General features: G+C 42.3%; 1 protein-coding gene across 1 annotated transcript in view; it reads right to left on the bottom strand.

Annotated features, from left to right (window-relative positions):
- The window catches only part of LOC129355291 (E3 ubiquitin-protein ligase Jade-2-like), a 127,085-nt gene that overhangs the window by 56,553 nt on the left and 48,287 nt on the right, over nt 1-22,245 (bottom strand).

The raw sequence follows: 22,245 nt of genomic DNA on the forward strand, positions 1-22,245 counted from the left end.
TAAGCTTCATCAAATTAATTCATCATTAAAAGGCCGTAATTAATGATGCTGAATCTGAAAAATGTGTAAAGTTAAGCAGAGCTGCAGGTTCTTCATTCCTTATAAACTCAACCTTAACCTGCTATTCTTTTAAAGTGGAAAGCTTATTTTTGCTGTTTGGATTTATTTATGAAACCGTTTAAATGTTTAGATCTGCAAACGAGACTTTAAATTATAATTATGCACAACAGAACTCTGTTTATTTTAAATACAGACGGCTTATAGCTGAAGTGTTTAACAGAAATTGTGGTACAGACTTTAAAATCAATGTGAGGCTAATAAACCAACCATGATAACTACTGAGTCACACGCTGGCGGCTGCAGTTGCCCTTTAGCTCAATCGGAAACTGCAGCCTGGGGTTTTAAAAATCTGTCGCCTCGTTTGTGTCCCATAAATTACTGCAGAAAAACAGACTGCAGAGCGAATGAAAGGTCTGGTGGAAAAACATGACAGCAGCTCTCCCCAGTGTGTTTATCACCGTTTATGAATATGAGATGGTGTCATCGCTTATGCAAGTTTCTCTGAAAACGAAATGCGTTTGCAGAGGAAAAAACCTTTTGTTGGTGAGGGCTCAGGTTCTCATTACATGCATGATGCAAAGGGCGACCAGCGTGTCGGAACATGTGTTTTCTCTGCCTTTGCAAGAAAGATGAGTTATTATGTGGGCGTCTTTCTACAAAGCAGCTTTAAAAAGATAAAAGTGGGAGAAAAGAGACAGAGAGAGAAAAGGAAATAAAGCAACAAAGTTACAGAGACTGACGGATGTAATGTGACCTGACATGCTGCCTTGTCGTGGATGAGCTCATGAACTTCACTCTACGTTCATGTGTTCATCGGTTTGATTTGACCTTTTCAGCTGCTGTGAGGTAAAGATGACGACTCACTTTCCTCAGACGGCAGAAACTGAGAACTTTGAGCGTTCAGAGACAGAAAACCGTTTCTATACCTGCAGACCGGAACCACAAACTACAGGAAGCTACAGGAAACTACAACAAACTACAGGAAACTATAACAAACTACAGGAAACTACAACAAACTACAGGAAACTACAACAAACTTCAGGAAACTATAACAAACTACAGGAAACTACAACAAACTACAGGAAACTATAACAAACTACAGGAAACTACAACAAACTACAGGAAACTATAACAAACTACAGGAAACTATAACAAACTACAGGAAACTATAACAAACTACAGGAAACTATAACAAACTACAGGAAACTACAACAAACTACAGGAAACTATAACAAACTACAGGAAACTATAACAAACTACAGGAAACTATAACAAACTACAGGAAACTATAACAAACTACAGGAAACTACAACAAACTACAGGAAACTATAACAAACTACAGGAAACTATAACAAACTACAGGAAACTACAACAAACTACAGGAAACTACAACAAACTACAGGAAACTACAACAAACTAACAAACTACAGCTCACACCTGGAGTCTGACAGATTCAGCAATTAATTAATTAATCGATTAATTGGATAATAAATTGGCAAATTTCTTGGATTTTTCTTTAAAATAACATTAGAAATTTATTAAAACAATTTAAAAATAATTTTCTTTTTGGATAAACTGATAATTGGAAGCAAAATGTCCTTAGGAGATTTTTTATAACTTTTTTTATTTACAGAATTTGAAGCAGGTGAAGCAAAATCTTGTTTTATTCCTTTTTTTTTTATCTTGGAAAATGTATTTTTTAGTAGTTTCGCCTTCATTCCTGCTCTGATTATGTTGTTCTATCAGCAAGTTGCTGTTTTTGGAGTCTGTATAATTCAGTTCATTAATCAGTAATCATTTCAATTATGTATAAATCTGATGAATCGTTTCAGTCTTTGTTAAGATCCCAAAGCTGCAGCTGATTTTTGGCGTTACCCGCTTGCCGTACCTCTGCTCTGACCTGTGAACACAGGAAACCAGAGCAGCAACAGTTTTCAGGAACTTCTTCTCTTGGCTTTTTGTGCTGCAGTGAATCATCTGTCTCCATTTAGTCCTGCATCCTCTTCGCTCTCGCCAGCGAACTTTACGTCTTTTCACCACAGCCATAAATCTTCGTTTTGGTCTTCCTCTCGGCCTGCTGCCCTGTGGCTCCAACCTCAGCATCCTTCTTACCTTACAAGCTTTTTCGACTCTTTTCCACTCAGTCTGTTGCTCTGAACCGTTTGACCCTTAAATCTTTCTGTAACGTTCCCTCCCATGTATTCTGCCTCGCTGCCACTAATCTCCACCCTCCAGCCACTGTAGATCACAATGTCATCACAGTCCATGAACACAACGGCCATCTTGTTATCCCTACACCCGCCTTCATGCTCACACATTTTAATATTTCGGAAACATTTTCATCCAAAACAACTGAAACCAAATGCAAACCTAACAGACATCAGAGGTAATTCAGGGTTTCACCCTCTTTACCAAAAATCCTTCAGTTTCTTCTAAAGACTTATAAAGTGAAAATAGTCCTAAAGATGAACTGAAAGGTTAGTCGTCTATTAAACTTCCTTAACAGAAGTTCAATAGATCAGTCTGTGGTCTATACAAAACATTACATACTTTTACACAGACTCATTCTCAGATAATCACATTTCAGTCTGAACTGTTTCAGGGTCTCTGTCACTTCAAATGCTAATTAGCTGCTGCTGGCCACGCCCCCAACTCAACGTTTACACTCACACAACAAAGTGACTGCCAACAGAAATGCAACTATACATCTTTGAAAAGCGTTAGTGGAGCCTCCTGCTCAACCAGCCAGAATGCAGCGAGTGGTTTCTGGATGCTGAGTCGACAACTAAAATCTAGTCTTTTCCAGCAGCCATTGTACAGCGAGGAAACCAGCTGACCAAACGGGCTGGAACTCATTTCGTGTTGCTAGCTAACGGGCAATACAGCTCTGCTGAGGTTGGTAAGCAACGGTGCAGTGCCTTTTGACTGTAACTCAACAATCATGGAGTTTTGAAACAACTCAGAAACATGTAGGTGTTTCTGGAAGCAGTTAAGATCCAAACTGAAGTATAAAAACACACAAAATGTGAATTCTGCAACCTGGATCCTCTGAACGTGTCGGTGGAAGATTTCACCGCCCCACCAATAAAACAGAAACAGAACGCAAACCAACTTCAGGAGACGCACCAACCCGTCATCATATATTCAGTCAGATGATAATAATGACAGAGACTCACTGTCTTTTGTTAAATGCAACAATAAAAAGTGTAAAGAACTCCACACCAAAGCAATGCAATAAGAACGGGTGGATCTAATATTCAAACATGGTTACAAAACAGACATGCAGCAAAACGACTGGTTAATTATTCGACATATTAACTTGCTGACATAACCAGCTGTTGCATTTTTCTGACCTCTTTAAGCCAGAAGTCGCACCTGTCTATGTTTCAGTGTAGTTCTAATATCTTCTCATGATCTGCTTGTATCTTCAGAATGCAAACATGACACATTTAAAGGTTTAACAATCAGTCCTTAGAGGTTTCAAGCAGATCTAGTTGAATCTGAGCGCTACCGCCGCTCTGATAATCTCAATCATCTCTCTTCATTTGCATGTGAATATTTTCCCAGTTTGTGCTCCAGGCTGCTATCTACAAACGCCGGGACTGAATTTATTTCAAAGGACGGTTTAATCAAACTTAATCGGATCTAAAACGGCTTTTTTCTCTCAGATCAGAGACACTTTTCAAGGACTTTCAACAATTCAAAGCTCACTGTGCAGAAAAAAAGGAAGAAAATGTGGTAAATACAGAATAGAGACTGTCAGCCCCTGAGTGGCTTCAACGCGTCGCTTATAACCAGGAGGTGAAAGAAAACTGTTCAACTTTGAGAATAAAGTTAGGAGAAAAGAAGAAAGTCTAGAAACTAAACAAAAAAACTGGTAATATTTACAGCTGAGTGTTTCATATAAGGTGAAAAAGCTGAACTGTTGGTGCGCTTGCAGACAAAGGAGTAGAAAAAAACAATTAGCTGTTAAACTAATCAGTTAATCACATGATACATTTAATTAATCTAGGTTATTACCTTTATAATTATTAATACTTTCTGAAGGACAGTTTTAACACATCACATAAAACATCAGAATCCGTTTTATTTGTTTTTTGGTTAATTGTCTTTCAATTCCAGCGTGGAGCAAAATGATAGTTTATTGGTTTTTCCTTCTGTTACTGATTGAACACATTTGATCTTCCTGTATGATTGTTTGTAAAAGCAGATCATTTTACAGTCTGAGACTTAACATCCTGAACTGGATGGTAAAGTTACAGACTCTGCATTTTAACTTGACACGCTGCTTCTTGCAGACGCAGCGAGGAATCAGAGGAACAGCGAGAAAGAACGACCGATTCAAAACACCACAGCTGTTCTGCTCTTAAAGAAGACACGTCATGCAAAAGTCACCTTTTTACATATTTATATTATTCCATTCAAACTGCTTAAAACCAAACACTGAGCTGTTATCTGCTAATATGTTCATGTTTTATGGAGTCTGGAAAACGAGTCGTTACAAAAACCTCCTGATTGTTGAGCCACACCTGATCGGCACTGCGCCGTTACTGAGCAACCGCAGCTGATCTCCAGCAGATCAACTGCATGTGCTGTACAATGGCTGCTGGAAAAGACTGTAGTTACTGACTCACCACCCAGAGACCACCTGCTGTGAAAAAGTATTTGGTAAAAAGTACAGAGAAACTGATCAAATTATCACTTCATACTTAAAAATTTTATAATTCATATAAGTAACAAAATTATGTCAAATAAAATGTTTGCAAATCAGTTTCTTAAAAAAAAAAAAAAAAAAAACTTTTGAAAGTTCAACAGAAGCTGCAGGTTTGTGTCTCAGTCCGCTGGATCTTTGGATCAAACATGCTTGATTTTCATTCTGTGGGAAGAAAATTCAGAAATTTGACTCAAGAAAGAGCAGAAATATTTTATAATCAAGTCAATCTAGTAAAATCCACCATTGTAAAAATACTCCTAAAAGTTACTCAACTAAATGTAATTAGTATCCAGTATCCTCATCGCATTTAACTATAAATGCTTTATTTCAGGGTCTTTTTATACATATATGTAAATGTGTCGTTTCAGTCTCACACAACATAACCGTCTTTTCATTTGTGACATTGTTGTGACATTTGTGACATTGTCCGGTCTGGCCCACAAACAGCCTGACCTCAATCTGCCAGAGCCTCTGCAGCACAGCCTGAAACGCTTGCAGTGCAGCGCCACCTATCGCCACCTGTTGCCACCTATCCCCACCTGTCGCCACCTATCCCCACCCATCCCCACCTATCCCCACCTATCCCCACCTATCACCACCTATCACCACCTATCCCACCTATCGCCACCTATCCCCACCTATCCCCACCTATCGCCACCTATCCCCACCTATCCCCACCTATCGCCACCTATCCCCACCTATCCCCACCTATCACCACCTATCGCCACCTATCCCCACCTGTCGCCACCTATCCCCACCTATCCCCACCTATCCCCACCTATCGCCACCTATCCCCACCAATCCCCACCCATCCCCACCTATCACCACCTATCACCACCTATCCCCACCTATCCCCACCTATCCCCACCCATCCCCACCTATCGCCACCTATCCCCACCTATCCCCACCCATCGCCACCCATCGCCACCTATCCCCACCTATCCCCACCTATCACCACCTATCACCACCTATCCCCACCTATCCCCACCTGTCGCCACCTATCCCCACCTATCCCCACCTATCGCCACCTATCCCCACCTATCCCCACCTATCCCCACCTATCACCACCTATCGCCACCTATCCCCACCTGTCGCCACCTATCCCCACCTATCCCCACCTATCCCCACCTATCACCACCTATCGCCACCTATCCCCACCTGTCGCCACCTATCCCCACCTATCCCCACCTATCCCCACCTATCGCCACCTATCCCCACCTATCGCCACCTATCCCCACCTATCACCACCTATCACCACCTATCCCCACCTATCCCCACCTATCGCCACCTATCGCCACCTATCCCCACCTATCACCACCTATCCCCACCTATCGCCACCTATCGCCACCTATCCCCACCTATCACCACCTATCACCACCTATCGCCACCTATCCCCACCTATCCCCACCTATCGCCACCTATCCCCACCTATCCCCACCTATCCCCACCTATCACCACCTATCCCCACCTATCCCCACCTGTCGCCACCTATCCCCACCTATCCCCACCTATCGCCACCTATCCCCACCTATCACCACCTATCACCACCTATCGCCACCTATCCCCACCTGTCGCCACCTATCCCCACCCATCCCCATATCCACCTATCCCCCCCATCGCCACCCATCGCCAATCCCCACTATCCCCACCTATCCCCACCTATCCCCACCCATCGCCACCCATCGCCACCTATCCCACCTATCGCCACCTATCCCCACCTATCCCCACCCATCCCCACCTATCGCCACCTATCCCCACCCATCGCCACCTATCCCCACCTATCCCCACCTATCGCCACCTATCGCCACCTATCCCCACCCATCGCCACCCATCGCCACCCATCCCCACCTATCCCACCTGTCGCCACCTATCCCCACCTATCGCCACCTATCGCCACCTATCACCACCTATCCCCACCTATCACCACCTATCCCCACCTATCGTCACCTATTCCCACCTATCGCCACCTATCGCCACCTATCGCCACCTATCGCCACCTATCCCCACCTATCGCCACCTATCCCCACCTATCGCCACCTATCCACCTATCGCCACCTATCCCCACCTATCGCCACCCATCGCCACCTATCGCCACCTATCCCACCTATCACCACCTATCCCCACCTATCGCCACCTATCCCCACCTATCGCCACCTATCCCCACCTATCACCACCTATCCCCACCTATCGCCACCTATCCCCACCTATCGCCACCTATCCCCACCTATCACCACCTATCCCACCTATCGTCACCTATTCCCACCTGTCGCCACCTATCCCCACCTACCACCTATCCCCACCTATCGCACCTATCCCCACCTATCGCCACCTATCCCCACCTATCACCACCTATCCCCACCTATCGCCACCTATCCCCACCTATCGCCACCTATCCCACCTACCCCCACCTATCGCCAAATGTCACTAGAGAAATCCCACTGATGCTCCGGAGGCTGAAAGGAGGCAGATCTCTGCAGATGGCTTCCAAATGCGTGCATGAAGCCGGTTCCACCGGTTCCTCCTGAGTCCAGAGTTATTCGCTCGGGTTTCTGTCTCTGCAGAGCTGCCAGCAGTTTGTCTTTTTGCCAATGATACGGGTTTCCTTTCCTTCTATTCTTTTTTAAAAATTATTGTTATTCTTATTATTTCGCTAAATCGATTTTCTTTCTCCTGAAATCTTCAGCCTGGTATTTTGGAGTTGCAAAGCATTAAAGTTTTACCATAAGCAGTTCGTCTGCTTTTATTTTAGGAGAGATTAATCTAATTACCATAAACAAACAAGGTGTTAATGAGGATTCATGTGAAACAAAGGTAAATACAGCAAAGATCAGAGGTTCTCCTCTGTGGAGTCTAACCGGCACGATGGTTCAGAATAAAGACAAAGAATCATCTGTGTTTCACAGAAATGGTTCACTCTGTTTCCACAGAGCTTTATGGACATTTTAAATACAAAACACAGAGTTTTATATGAACTGCAGAAGTTTAAATAGCAAACCTGCAAAAGCCAGACTGGAAGGAAAAATTGACACAACAAAATCTGAATGGGAATAACAAAGGAAGAAAATGTTGCAGGATGAGATTTACTAACAAAGTCACAAAAAGAAATAGAAGAAAAAGATTAACAAAAAAGAAGCAAATGTTTTAAACATGCCAGACCTGTAGGGGGCAGTGCAGCAAAAAAAATCCATGTTAGCCAATCAGATCGCTTCAAAACAACAACAACTTCCTGTCAGCAATCAAATCTCCTCTATAAATAATTGTTTTCAGTGCCATTAATTTCAGTTTTCATGTGGATGAAGAACAAGATGCATAAAGACGTTTAGTTTGTCCAGAAGTTCGGCTGCACTGAACTCAGAAAGACAATGAAAACAAGTCAGAAAACAAAATTAGAAAGAAACAACAAATTCAGAAGTTAAAAAGTAAAGGAAAGTATAGAAGAAATGAAGGACAGGCAGAATAAAATCTGGAAGGAATTTCCACATTCATCCAAACCTGGAAAATGTGATCAAATTCCAGAAAATCATAAAATCCCAATCAAACACGTTGGTCACCACAACAACCAGTGTTTCTCCACTGGTTTCCCTGAAATCCTGCTGGCTGAGGAACGAATCCAGCTTGTTGTTTCTCATGTCTCAGAAAAACTTTTCAGACACTTTGATGATCCAGGCAGATGTTTCACATTTACTCGGATGCATCTCTATCTAGAGCTGCGAGCAAAGCCTTTACGATCAGAGGCGCTGTGGGAAACCCTGAGGGGCAAATAAAGACCAGGGGAGGGGGTAAATGAGGCTGAAGCAATGACCCTTTGGGAAAGCACACACACACTCCTACACACACACACACACACACACACACACACACACACACATGCACGCACACACACACGCACGCACGCACACACGCATGCACATGCACTCCTACACACACACACACGCACGCACACCCACACACACACACTCCCACCCTCTTCCCGCATTCCTTTCCTGTCTGACACACTTCCAGTAAAGCCCACCAGCACTTCAAACACAGCCCACCGCCACCATGAGCCTCCAGACGTCAACACTGCTAAAAACAAACACATGAGCTGCTCCGGAAAAAGGCGATGGATCTAGATCAATCTACAGGAGATCAGTAGATCAATCTGCTGATCGATCTGCTGATCGATCTGCTGATCGATCTGCTGATCGATCTGCTGATCGATCTGCTGATCGATCTACTGATCGATCTGCTGATCGATCTACTGATCTCCTGTAGATTGATCAAACACCTTCACATGAACAAACTTTGCTCCATTTCATCATCAGCTCTTCGATCTGCACAAACTCAAGGATGGTTTCTAACTGCTGCACTAGTTTTCTGAGAAACCTTTTCTGGTCTGAAATGATTATTAGAATCAATTATTGAAATAATCATCAACTACTTTAGTAATCGATTGCTAACTGGCTGAAACTGTAAAAAATAAAGACTTTTTGCATTTAAAACAAACCTTTGCTACAAATAATCAAACCTGCATTAAAAATGCTTTTATTGAACTTTAGGCAATAAAATATGAATTCTCTTATTGACCAGCCTGGAGTTTACAGATGCGATAAAGAGAATAAAATCGTCTATTTGCTTCTTTTTATGTATTTCTAATATTGTATAAAAAGCCTTGGGTGGTTTTCAATGAAAGATCTGCCCATTATTTACCTGATTAATTGATTGATAATAATCGATTCCAACTCTATGAATGACAATGTGAATGAACCTGGTTCTGCAGAATGCTGCCAGGCTGTTCGGATGAGTTTTGTTTCGCCGTAGCTTCCTGCATGAAGTCTTGTGAGATTTATTCCCACTTGCTTTATTTCTGAAAGCTTCGATTAAAGCGGCAAACAGCAGAAAGGAGCAGACAGAGAACGAAGGAGGCGCCGCTGATGAAGCAAAACCTCTGCTTTCCGTCCGTCCATTTTCTCCACCGTTCCCAGAAGATCTAAAATTGTTGTGCCGCTTCATCCGCCCATTTGTTTACTTATTCCCTCAGTGGCAGCAGCATCAACTTGTCTCCACCTTTATCCTCAATAATTTGCTCCTCCTGCTTTTATTTTGCAGCTTCTTCAGTCTCTGCCTGCTAACGCACCAACGCTGACAACGAATGAGTCGGAAGCAGAAAGACGTCCGTTGCTTATTTCAGTTTCTGCCCAGTTAAACTGGTTTTAAATGAGCTGCTGTCTTTATGCTGAGTTCAGCTAAAGTTGCACCATTGTTGTAAATCCTGGAGTTTTCACTGAGATACGAGAACGATGAATAAAAACCAAAACAATCCATGAACACAAGAAGTATTTATGCTTTCCTGCATCCTGGTCATCTTAGGTGAATTTTGCTGAATGTTTTTTAAACTTTAAAAGTCGAGTTTTATAGCTGAAAACAGAAACGGTTTCTCCATCTCAACGACTGCAACAGATTTAGTTTGATTCAAGTTTCTATTTAAAAATGACATCAAACAGAATTAAATAGTTTTTTAACTTTCTTATGAATTTCAGTTAAGCCTGTTGTGCCTCTTAATGGCATGATAATTCAAACAAGCTCCATAATTTCCATTCAGCTGATTCATTTTGCTCACAGAGACAAATAATTCATTTTATTTAAGGCTTTTGTTGTGTTTCATTTTGGATATTAACGTATCTTCCAGTTCTGGAGGGAAATATTATTTACAGATTTAACTATATTGGTTTTCAATAGACTGAAAGATGAAATGGATAAAGCTGATCAACTGTCATCTGAAGTCTTGCTCTCTCTCGCTCTTCAGCAGCCTGAATAAAATAAAGACATGTTTTAAAATGGTTTCTTTTGAAACAGCTTTCAGCTGCTGGACTGTATTTTTACAACTCCAGTTTCTAAACACAACCAGCTCAGCTCCAACATGGCATCTTCACCATCTGCCTGGAAAACTGGACTGTTTTGCTCCGACAAAACATTTTATTCTGATAAACAGCCAATTTTTTGGTGCATCTCATTCACTAGTTTGTGAGATGGTTTTAAATATTATTATTATTATTATTATAAGCACAGGAGAAACTGTCATTTAACTTATTTCAACGGTTTGCTTTAATAACATGCAGCTGCACACGGATTATTCACCGAGAGGGAAGCATTTATTTTAGCTTTGAGAGTTTGCAGCTAACCAGATGATTTCTGTGAGTCTTCAGTCATTTTGCTGTGTGCAGCCTGGAGGTGGTTGTAACTACAGGATCGTCCTGGTAAATCGTTGCTGAGCTCCGTTTACTCCCTACATGCTGCAACCTTCAGGCCTCGACCATCCAGAGAACAAAAAGCTTTCCAGGCCTCCAGATGGAGCGTTGATTTGCTGTGGAGAGATAATTCAGTGTTATGAGGAGGAATAAACTCAGTGATCCAGCATTACTTCATTAATGTTAGAGGTTATTGTGTTTGCTCTGTAAAGTATTGGAGGCACTCACAGCTGCTCTGACCTTGGATGCATCTTGCTCTGGTTTTAGTCTGGCTTTGTTTAAAACTCTGCAGCTTTACTCAGTCTGCTGACTGTAACAGGAGCTGGGAATCTTTTACGTCTCACTATTCAATTAAAAATCCATTTTTGATGATTTGAAGGATTTCTGCTGGATCTACTCCAGTCTGCTTTGTAAAGGTTTTTGCTCAGCGTTTACACTCACAGCTGAAAATAACTGCAAACAGATGAGCAACGATACAACCGTACATCTTTGAAAAGCATTAGTGGAGCCTCCTGCACAACCAACCAACCAAGTGGTCTCTGGATGCTGAGTTGATAAAACTCTTGCCTTTTCCAGCAGCCATTGTACAGCACATACAGTGGGAAACCCAGCTGGCCAAATGCTGGACATCAGCTGCGGTTGCTCAGTTTCAGGCTGATTTCTGATTCCCGAGATGTTTTGACAGATAATTTTCCATACAAAATAAAACGTTAATTTATTGCTAAGAATCAGGAGAAAAACAAGTTGAATGTCACAAAATCTAAATAAATAAAAGTTAATTTCAGGACATTTTACATCGATTCTGAATTCCTGTGAATGAAATTTACAATTTTGTGTGAAGTACTTTTTGTCACGTCAGCTTTTGAATATTTCCCAGGTTTAATTGGGTGAAAACAGCTGGCAGTCGTTTAATCAAACTGAGTTTAAACACATCTAGTCTTCTCCTTCCACCACTTCAATCCGTGGTAATCAATCAGATGCTTTCGTTCAGCCTTGCAGTCCTGCGGGAGACGAGCCGCCGTTAGGAGTGTTTACTCTCCTGGAGGCAGTTGGGTTTAAGTGGCCGGCAGGGCGCACCGGCTCCCTAATGCGGCTGTTAAAGGCGACAGTTTCCCCCTAACAACCAGCCGCAGGATGCAGCTGGACGGATACACACTGACAGATGGAGGGACAGAAAAATAATACACTGCTTCTGCAGAAAAAAAGCCTCTGAGGAAAACAGCGAGACCCAACAACACTGAGAAAGGATGTTTATAGATGCTGGTTTGTCGGCACAAACAGGACAGATCAGCGACGAGAAGGAGAAATATTCCTCGTTTCTTTCCATCTCGCTTGTTTCTGTTGAGGCAGCAGGCAGATGGTGAGTCATCCTGAAGCTGCTGAACCAAAGGAGCACAAGCCAAACCGCCTTGATGAGCCGGATCAGAGGAACTGCTGCCGCTGGGTGAAGCTGCAGGTTTTAGAAGAACAACGGATGCTCCGCCGAGAAGCAGAAACGTAGAAACTGCGACTCATTCTGGGCTCTAATCCGGACATGCAGGCAGAACAGGACACACACACACTTACACCTCCGTCAATTAAACCCCAGCTGTGGCAAAACATGTGGGTCAGGGGCCATTTGTGGTCCCTGACCCACATGTCAAGGACCATGTGGGTCCCTGACAGCAAATGGAGCGTTGATTTGCTGTGGAGAGATAATTCAGTGTTTATGAGGAGGAATAAACTCAGTGATCCAGCATCACTGAGGCCCCATTCAAGCCCCTTGAATGGGGCTTGAACGCAAACCCCATTCAAGGGGTTTGCGTGGCCCTGGAATGCAACCCAGGAACACTTTTTGTCATTTAATTTTTGGAAAGTTTTTATCTACTTCAACTGAAAATGTAAAGTACAACACAGAAATCTGTCTTTTCTGACCTCATAAAAACATCTTGTGACTTTAGGGGACATCCTAAAACAGCAAAGTTTGGAGAAGAAAATTCATATTTTTGTTACTGGAAATAAACTAAAAACATTTTATAGACTTAAAAAAAACTGAAAATAATACATCCAAAATGTTAAGTGGCTCTACACAGCTAGGTAAATATAAAACATTACATGTTTTATTCACTGTTTTGCTGAAAAAGAAAAATTAATAATCATAATATTTTTTAGTTTTTAATTGGGGAAAAGGAAATATTGGCCTCTGAATCCTTCCAACCTGGGCATTTTGGCCCTTAGTGCAAAACATTTGGCCAGCCCTGAATTAAAGAAAAAATAAATTATTCAACTGCTCAGATGAATTCATCGTCTTTGGTCAAGAGTCTAAATGATTTTCTTTGTCTAAGATCCCAGACTGCAGCTCTCTGGTCTAACAAAATTAAACAAGTGAAAACCAACCACATCTCTGGAGGAGGCACAAGCTGTCACATTTCGGCCTTAAGTCTTTTCAACAGCTCCACAACACACACTTACCCTCAGTAAGTGAAATGTAAAAATGTAAAACTGGAGCCAGCTGAGCTGGGATTGACTCATTCACCAAAACCAGTCACTGTGGTTAGAAAGTCAGCATGCCACAAAGAAAACCAGTCATCCAGTTGGCGTTGTCACCCTGCAGAGGTCAGCCAAAGTAGTCGGGTCGTTCTCCAGAACAGAACAGCCAAACATTAAGGCTCTGGACGGTGAACTGGATGCATGCAAGACACACTGCAGCACTTCAGCAGCTGATTTTCAATCTGTGGAGTCATCGATAATGCCTCTCGAAATCTTTAAGACTCTCACAAAGATACTCTGCAAAACCGCTTTGAGCGTCTTGTTAACAGAAAATGTTATTTCCTGCAAGAAAAATGGCAGGAGGGGCCAGGAGGAATCGCTTTTAGGAGTTTCTGATTTGGTTTCCATTCAACTTTAAACATAAGCAGAAAACATTAATGAGGTAAAGGGGCAAACATGAGAAATGTCCTGGGGAAACTGCTAGCCTAGCACTGCTTTAGCACAGCCTGGGTGTCCAAATGTGGCTCTGGGGCCATCTGTGGCCCTTGGTCTGATTGTTTTGCAGCTTGACAGCAAATCAAAATCAAACAAATTTGGAGAAGTTTCATTTGTAATCAGGATTAAAATTGGAGATTTTTTTTTCTTACTACAACAATCCCAATACACCATCGTAAAATCCTTTTCAGGTTTTGGACATCAGGACAGATTATTCAGTGTTAGGCTGGGTTTTATTGGCCCAACAAAACTTCTGAGTCAACAATTTTGGCAAAAGGTTTGGAGACGGGTCCAGCAGATGAACCAGATGAACCCAGATGAACCAGATGAACCAGATGAACCAGATGAACTCGGTCACCGTTTGTCCAGCAGTCGGATCATTAAACCCATTTCCTAATAAACAGATCAAACCTGTTTATCACTGTAACGTGTCATTATTCCTGGGACCAAACAGACACAGACCCAGTTTGGCTCCTCAAGCACTTAAGAAGTACATTTGGTGGGTTTGCTGCCCCAGCTAGCCAGGAGAAACCGAACCGGCTTGTGGTGGGAGAGACACCCACTGACCCTCGCTGCAACGCAGAGACAAACTATTGCAGCAAATTTGGCTTTTATAGTAACAAGATCCATCAGAAACTCAGTCAGAGTTTCATCCAAGTCTGGTTGGAGGGAACAGACCAAACGAAATCCTTACTCAGCCGTTTATCTGCTGCAGCTGATATTCAGACCAACTGTTTATCTCATATATTAGCTTAGCAACAAGTAAATAACTCATATCTTTGTATCGTCTTTGTAAATTTAATTTGTAAAGACTGAAAGCTATTATTCATTGGAATCATTGAACTCCAGCAGCTCTCCTTGAAATCAGTTTGGCTTATTTCTCATTTCTTTACAGTATTTTTTCCTTCCCAGGAAACAGGCTTCCTTTCAGTCTAGTAAATTAGACTCAGCCAGCAGCTCTACAGACATTTTGAAGGACTCAGATTTTCCTTGTGCTTTTGTTGGTTTTTCATTGGTTTCCAGTTCAATATCTGGCCATTTCTAGTGAAAACTTTATCTGCAAAGCATGAAAAGCTCCTAAACCAAAGCAAAGATACCAATATTTTTCATCTAAAATGTTGCTAAATACAGCAGGAAAGCTTCTGATTTGTTAACTCCAACCGTTTGGACCCGACCCAATGGGCCGGTGTCGGTCTAAGCTCTCACTGCAGAGGACAGCGGCTGATTTTTAGGCCTGAGTTCAGGTAGAAAAGCTTCACATGGACGTATCTCCCAAAATGAAAGAAATCAGCGCAGATAAACGAGGGGGATACCCTTAAGTTTGACCACCAACAAGCTGTTTGATGAGGATTGATGAGTTATATTCCAATAACTGCTGATGCAGTTCAACTTCAGGTCTTTCATATTTCCTAAGCATCACTTTCAGGCATTGTTTAATAAATGATGTAAGCTGAGAAAGTAAAAAATCAAGCATCCAAATCTAAAGACATCATCTACAAATCCTCAACGACCTGAGCAGTTGAGGAAACTTTCCCTGAAAGTAAATAAAAGGAAAAAGCTGTTCTGTTGTGTTGCATAATTTAAAGTTTGCAAACATTTTATGTTTTTGAAAGCAGCAGATTTCATCCTGTCTCCACACATTCGCCACCTGCTAACTCAATAACCAAAACCAGCAGTGTGACCTGCAATCAGCCGCTGCTGTGGCTCGGTTAAACCATCAATCCAAGAAGCGCTGAACACCGAGCATTTATCCCAACCATCTGCTCCTCCACATATTTACAGTATTCAGTCTGCAGGTCATCCATCCAGGCAGCAAATCCCAGAGCAACACACAGCACACATATGTGCAAAACAGACTGTTGGATGTTTGTTCATCCATCTAACTGCTGTTAGACATGAATCCAGAGTGTCAGAATACAAACAAGCGTGTGTGTGTGTCTGTGTGTGTGTGTCTGTGTGTGTGTGTGTGTGTCTGTGTGTGCATTGTGTGTGTGTCTGTGTGTGCATGCGTGTGTGTGTGTGTGTGTGTGTGTCTGTGTGTGCATGTGTGTGTGTGTCTGTGTGTGCATGCGTGTGTGTGTGTGTGTGTGTGTCTGTGTGTGTGCGTGTGTGTGTGTGTGTGTGTGTGTGTGTGTGTGTGTGTGTGTGTGGGGGTGTGTGCGTGTGCATGTGTGTGTGTGTGTGTGTGTGTGCGTGTGCATGTGTGTGTGTGTGTGTGTGTGTGTGCGTGTGTGTGTGTGTGTGTGGGTGTGTGTGTGTGTGTGTGTGTGTGTGGAAGCTATTAGCTGATGTGCACTCATCGACCCCATGCATGATGACGCTGATGAAGCTACTCTTAGTCACTTTATTAGCTGTTTTGGAAAAATTAGAGGGTAGCGGTGGGACTGCTCCAGATGCTGCAGAGGCCATTATTTTTGAAACGCGCTCGGATGCAGCGGGCGAACATGCAGCCAGCGTTCAGCCAGGATTCCTGGGGAAGGCAGCAGCTGGCGCAGGCGGTTCTGAGTCCTGAGGGCGTCCGGTTTTTCCTGAACGTTTCTGTTTTTTGTGCTTGTGATTAGTGGACGTGAATCGGTGCTTCTGTCGTGACCTTTAGCTGCACATTTTTCTTCAGTTCCACTGGAAAGGGGAAAAAACAAATGTCATATTTGTTCCAGGTGTTGTTAACTGTCTTTGTTTCAGACAGGAAGAGTTTCTGAATCGTTTCTCCAAGGAAGAAACAGAATAGTTTGCACTTAAGCCAAAAACTGACAATGTCTTTTAAATAGTCGACATGGTTTTGCTTTCTGTCAACAAATTCTCAGTAGAAAAACAAGCTTGATGTTATTAAACTGTAGAATAGAAATGGATTTACAAATGATCATCAATAGCTTTACTGGCTAATGTGCAGGAATCAGATCTGAAATGCCCCATTTACAATATTCTGAATGGATTGAGTTTGATTCTTTGGATTATTCTGATATTCTGACTGAGAATATCAGAATATCAGCGGGGAGTTGACATTTGCAAATCTCCCAGAACTGGACCAACTATGAAAGCATGGTGGTGGCTGCATCATGCTGAGGTTCTGTCCATAACCAAAAAGCTGTTGTGAATTGAACAATGTTCCCATTGGTGAAGTAAAACTACAGTTTCACTTGGACGGTTTGAAGGAAAATTATCCCAAAACAAAGCCAGGCTGATATTGAGCTAACTCTTCCAAAAATGTCCAAACTATCCTTAAAAACAAAGTGCAATCAGTTCCAGCCTGCTCCTCCACTTCTAATGGGAAATGAACTGCATCCTTAAAACGAACGTGAGATTCCTGTAGATAATAAACTGAACAGAAAACCTATAAACTCGATTCAAGTCACGAATAAGAAAAGCACTGGAGGAGAAAAACTGCCAGAGATTTTCCAAATGTCAAGGTTTTCTTCTTCAATTTTAAATATAGCTGGAGCTTCGCAATGCATGACATTTATACAACCTTCACTATCCTGCAATTTTCCACTTTTCAAGCTCTGTCTATCTTCGTTCCCCAGGCTCCATTTAGTGTGTCGCTGAGTTATTAGGAGCTTATTAACTCTGCAACCCGGTGAAAGTCTGTGTGTCGCACTAAGAGGCAGAAATAAACAAAAAGAAACCGTTTAATCAGTCACAACTCCTGGATTTACATTGTCAGCATCTCCTGTTCCGCCTGATCGCTCCAGTCCGGCTGTTCAGAACCAACACCTGAACCCAAACCTTCACACAAACACTTCTTCTTCTCTGTTTCCAACTGAATCCCTGCGACTGGAGGATCCAGACACCATCCAGAGTTCACATCGAAGACCAATTATACAAACAACTGACATACACTGGGTTTGTCCTGAAAACAGTTAGTTCATTTTCTTACAGCATGTCGGTGTTGGTTTCCATAAATACCAACAGCATGAATGAAGCAACTAATGAAGTTATGATGGCCAAGATGGTTGAGTGACCATCAAGTGTGACAAGATGAGTTCAGACGGAAACTTCACACTGAAAACGTTTCTGTCTTTCTGCTGAAGCACGTTGTGTGTTTCTGTTGACACAACATTAGTTCTTCAAGTTTTGACTCGTAAAAAATGGTTTTAGATACAGAAACTTAAACGGAAAGATAAGTAACAGATTAAAGGTTCGTTCACAGCAGTTCTGTTGAGTCTAGTCAAAGTCTGGTTCGTTTGTTTGGTGTGCACGCTGATCGACCTCTGACCTCTGGTCCTCCAAACCTTGGACTGGGTTTGGTCGAATGCCAAAATATGTGAATGCCAAAAGCAGGAAGTGGACTACAGTGCAGGGCATTTTGGGTAAATACAACCTAAGCTAACATGTTAGCCTAGCGCTAGCAGCAGAAATGGCTCCTGGTCTTCAGCCAAAGACTAAAGAGAAATCACTAAACTCTGACGCCTCCATCTTGTTTCATCTGGTGAAACAGGAAGTTGCTCTCAGTGTCTTCAGAGGTTTTAGTGTCGTTTCCTGCAGTGGTTGATCTTTGTCTGTTATAGATTTCTAGATAATAAATACTAATAAACAATGTTAGAAATTAACAAAGACAGTTTAACAGTCTCTTCTGATCAGCTGTTGCTACTGTGTTACATGCGCTGCTGAAACCAAACCTAATATTTTTATTTGCATTCATACATTTGTCCCAGAAAATAAATAGTAAATTCTTCTGCAAAATGTTTCAGGTTTCAGTCAGAATCACAGCAGGTTCTCTCCTGCGCAACATGACCACACTCAGCCCGTCTCTCCTCAGTAATTACTTGGCAGAAAGCTTTGCTAAAGCTAGCGTCCTCTCGGTGTGAGGCGGACCCCCCCGCACTGAGGCTTCCAGACAGTTCACCCAAATGTTCTGCATACCATACATGCCTTTCAGAACCAAGTTCTGCATCAGATCCCAGCTGCCAGAACGCTGACCGTAACATATATCGACCACAAAATCCATCTTATTATCTTGTGATTTCAGCCTGCTGGGAGCTTCACCTCATAAACATCATTCACTTCACCGTTTAACACATGCACTGCTTTCTTTTATTTACTGTATTTTAACCACTTTATTCATTCTTTCCATGTGCAGAAACCAAGCCGGCTCCGACCGGAGCCCCACATTACATTCAACAGCTCCGCCAGGGGCTGAAATGGAGAAACATATAATAAAACCCCAAGATAGATCCCATTAATTTTAAGAAAAAGGGCACATCTTCTCATGCGTGTATGTAATTATTCCCGTCTCTGGTTCAGAGTTGTCCCTGGAGACAGAAGCTGTCGAATCACCGGCGCAGTCCTGTTCAGTGTTATGCAACAGCTAATTATTTTCACTCAGCCCCCACAAAAACCAAGATCCAGAGGAAGACAGAGGAGGAAAGGTGCAGGTGGAGAGTAAGTGATAACACGGACAAGAGAGGAGGAGGAGAGACGAGGAAGAGCAACGGGAAGCCAGTGGGGAGAGGAGAAATAATAAATGGAGATGAAAGGACAGAGTGTAGGAAAGGGTAAAAAACAGGAACAGTGAAGGGCAAAGAGGCAGCAGAGGATCTTCTGCTTCTCTCAGTGAATCATGCAGAAAAAAGTAAAACAGCGTTTCACATTCAAAGCCTCTCAATAACCAAATATGGAGAAATGTGAACGATTGTGTCAAAGACAGACAGAGCCCGGAGCTCTTTTCCTCTTCCACAATTTTTTGAGATTATGTCATAACTCAAAAAAAAAATAGAAACAGAAATGTGTCAGCGCCTCCAGCACAACTAAAATGAGGAAAGAGGGATGAAGAGGTGGAGGAGAGGAAGAACAGGATGAGATGTGCAAGGCTCTGCTCAGCCGCCTTGCATCTCTACAGCATAAGAATACATGGATTTCAGTAAATTATGTGTCTTGAAGCATCTAAGGATGTTTTCAGACCTCAGAGTCCAGCAGAATCAGTTTGATTAGAAAGAAAAACAGAAACATTTGTGCCATGTGCTTCTTTGTCTCTCTGTTCTTTGAGCAGCCTGTTCCCCTCCTGGCCTGTGGGGGCGCTGCACCAACAACCACTGAAGGAAACGACACTAAAACCTCTGAAGACACTGAGAGCAACTTCCTGTTTCACCAGATGAAACAAGATGGAGGCGTCAGAGTTTAGTGATTTCTCTTTAGTCTTTGGCTGAAGACCAGGAGCCATTTCTGCTGCTAACGCTACGCTAGCATGTTAGCTTAGGTTGGATTTACCCAGAATGCCCTGCGCTGTAGTCCACTTTCTGGTTTTGGAGCGCTCTCTGGTCCACTTGGGGTTCACATTCAAACTGAACCAGACCGAGGTTTGGAGGACCAGAGGTCAGAGGTCGATTAGTGTTCACACCTCACCAAACGAACCGGGCGTATTTCAATGAACCCGAAGATTGAAACAGTTTCAGTCCAAGTTTTTGGAAAGGTCAAAAAAATTCCTCACTGTGGAATTGTCCTGTACCTCAGCATCTGAACAACCCCAGTTGATCTCATGTTGCGCTATGCAAGAGCTCAGTCTGCACGGGTAAAGATTTACTCCTCTTCGACAGTCAGATGCCAGAGGAGCTGCATCCTAACTCCAGATGTAGGAGTGTTAACCTTTCAACCCCAGATGGTCAGGCATTTCAACTTTAGCAATCTAAACTTTACGCTCTTTGTAAATTTAAAAATAAACACTTTGACATAAGGACGCGAAGACGAAAAACATAACCAGGATTTTCTATGAATAATTTGGAGTTTTATAAATAATAATAGGTGAACCACAAATAGGCGGCCGTCCAGTGAACAAATATTTCTCCAAACTTTGTTTCCAGTTTCATCCAAACCGGTAAGATCCTAAAACTATTTCCATATTTATTCTGTTCCAGACGGTGGAACAACATGGATGCAATTTAAGCAAAACAGATGGAAGAAAAGATGTTTATTCAACATCTTGTATTTTATTACAAAATGTAATAAAATAGACACTGTTGATAGCAGCCCATCACAAAACAATTGATCCCAACTGGTTTTATTTAGCTGAATTCATGAGGAAAACATGAATAAAAAAGGTTTAAAGAGCAATTAGTGAATCATTTTTCACACAACAGATGATCATCAAAAGAGGTTTTCTCAAACTAATCCCCAAATTAACTCATTTTAAGTATTTGTAATCTGCAGTAAACGTTTCTGTTTTTGTTTTTCATTTTTCCACCTACTTATTTTAGATGAATATCAAAACAACCTGCAGAAATATTTATGAATACTTTCAAAATAAAGTCAGAGACAAATTTTCATTTGAAATAGTCTCAAAACAATATTATTGTTTATTGCAATAAATCTCCCAGCAACATTTGCCACCGACATAAATGAGACAAATCATTCTTAAAAGGAAAAACAAGCATTTAAAATGGTGTAAAAACATTAAAATTCACTATAATCAGCAACTTAGAGTTGATTTTTTTCACCTGCAGAAACTGTTACATTTCTAACCCACAGAGAAAAACCAAGTCAAACTGCCTGCAGCTGCAAACTGTAAGTGCCATGAAATGTGCTCAGTAGAAAAGGTTTCACAGATGCTGCTGCAATCCATGCATGCATCCACGCTGTAAAAATAACTAAACTTTCAGCTGATTCTCTCTGGGAAATTCATTAGGTAGTCTGTCTTCCCAGAGCTCTGAGTGTGTGGCCTCTCAGTGCTACAAGCATTACTGGCTAGTCTGAGCATTTTCATTAGTTCCTCGAATGCCAGAATGAAACCACATGGGTATGTGGAGCAGCTGCTGGGAGATCTGCCTTCCTCTGCCTTCCTCTGCCAAGCGGTTGGCACATCTGCCAGCCACCTTAACATCTGTATCTGCCTGATCCACGGCGTGTGTGAATCCAACCCTACTGCCCCTGGTGTACCAATCACAATATTACACGTTGTGGTTCTGATCAGCAGTATTTCTGTGTGTTTGGTGATTCCACTCGAGTAAATTAGACAAAGGAAGCCGCTTTTAATCGACCTCTGACCTCAGGTCCTCCAAACCTCGGTCTGGATTCGGTGGAAGTGAACTCTGGTTCGGTTTGAATGTGAACGCCAAGTGGACCAGAGACCGCTTGGGGGAAATGGACTACAGAGCAGGGCATTCTGGGTAAATACAACCAAACCTAACGTGCTAGCCTAGAGCTAGTAGCAGAAATGGCTCCTCATCTTTAGCCAAAGACTAAACCGCCAAAATCTGATGCCTCCATCTTGTTTCCATTTGGTGAATAAAGAAGTTGCGCTCAGTGTCTTCAGAGGTTTTTGTGTTGTTTCCTGCAGCGCCCCCACAGGCC

The sequence above is a fragment of the Poeciliopsis prolifica genome, unplaced genomic scaffold (genome assembly GCF_027474105.1).
Source record: "Poeciliopsis prolifica strain line A6 unplaced genomic scaffold, Auburn_PproV2 SCAFFOLD129, whole genome shotgun sequence".
Classification (NCBI taxonomy): Eukaryota; Metazoa; Chordata; class Actinopteri; order Cyprinodontiformes; family Poeciliidae; genus Poeciliopsis; species Poeciliopsis prolifica.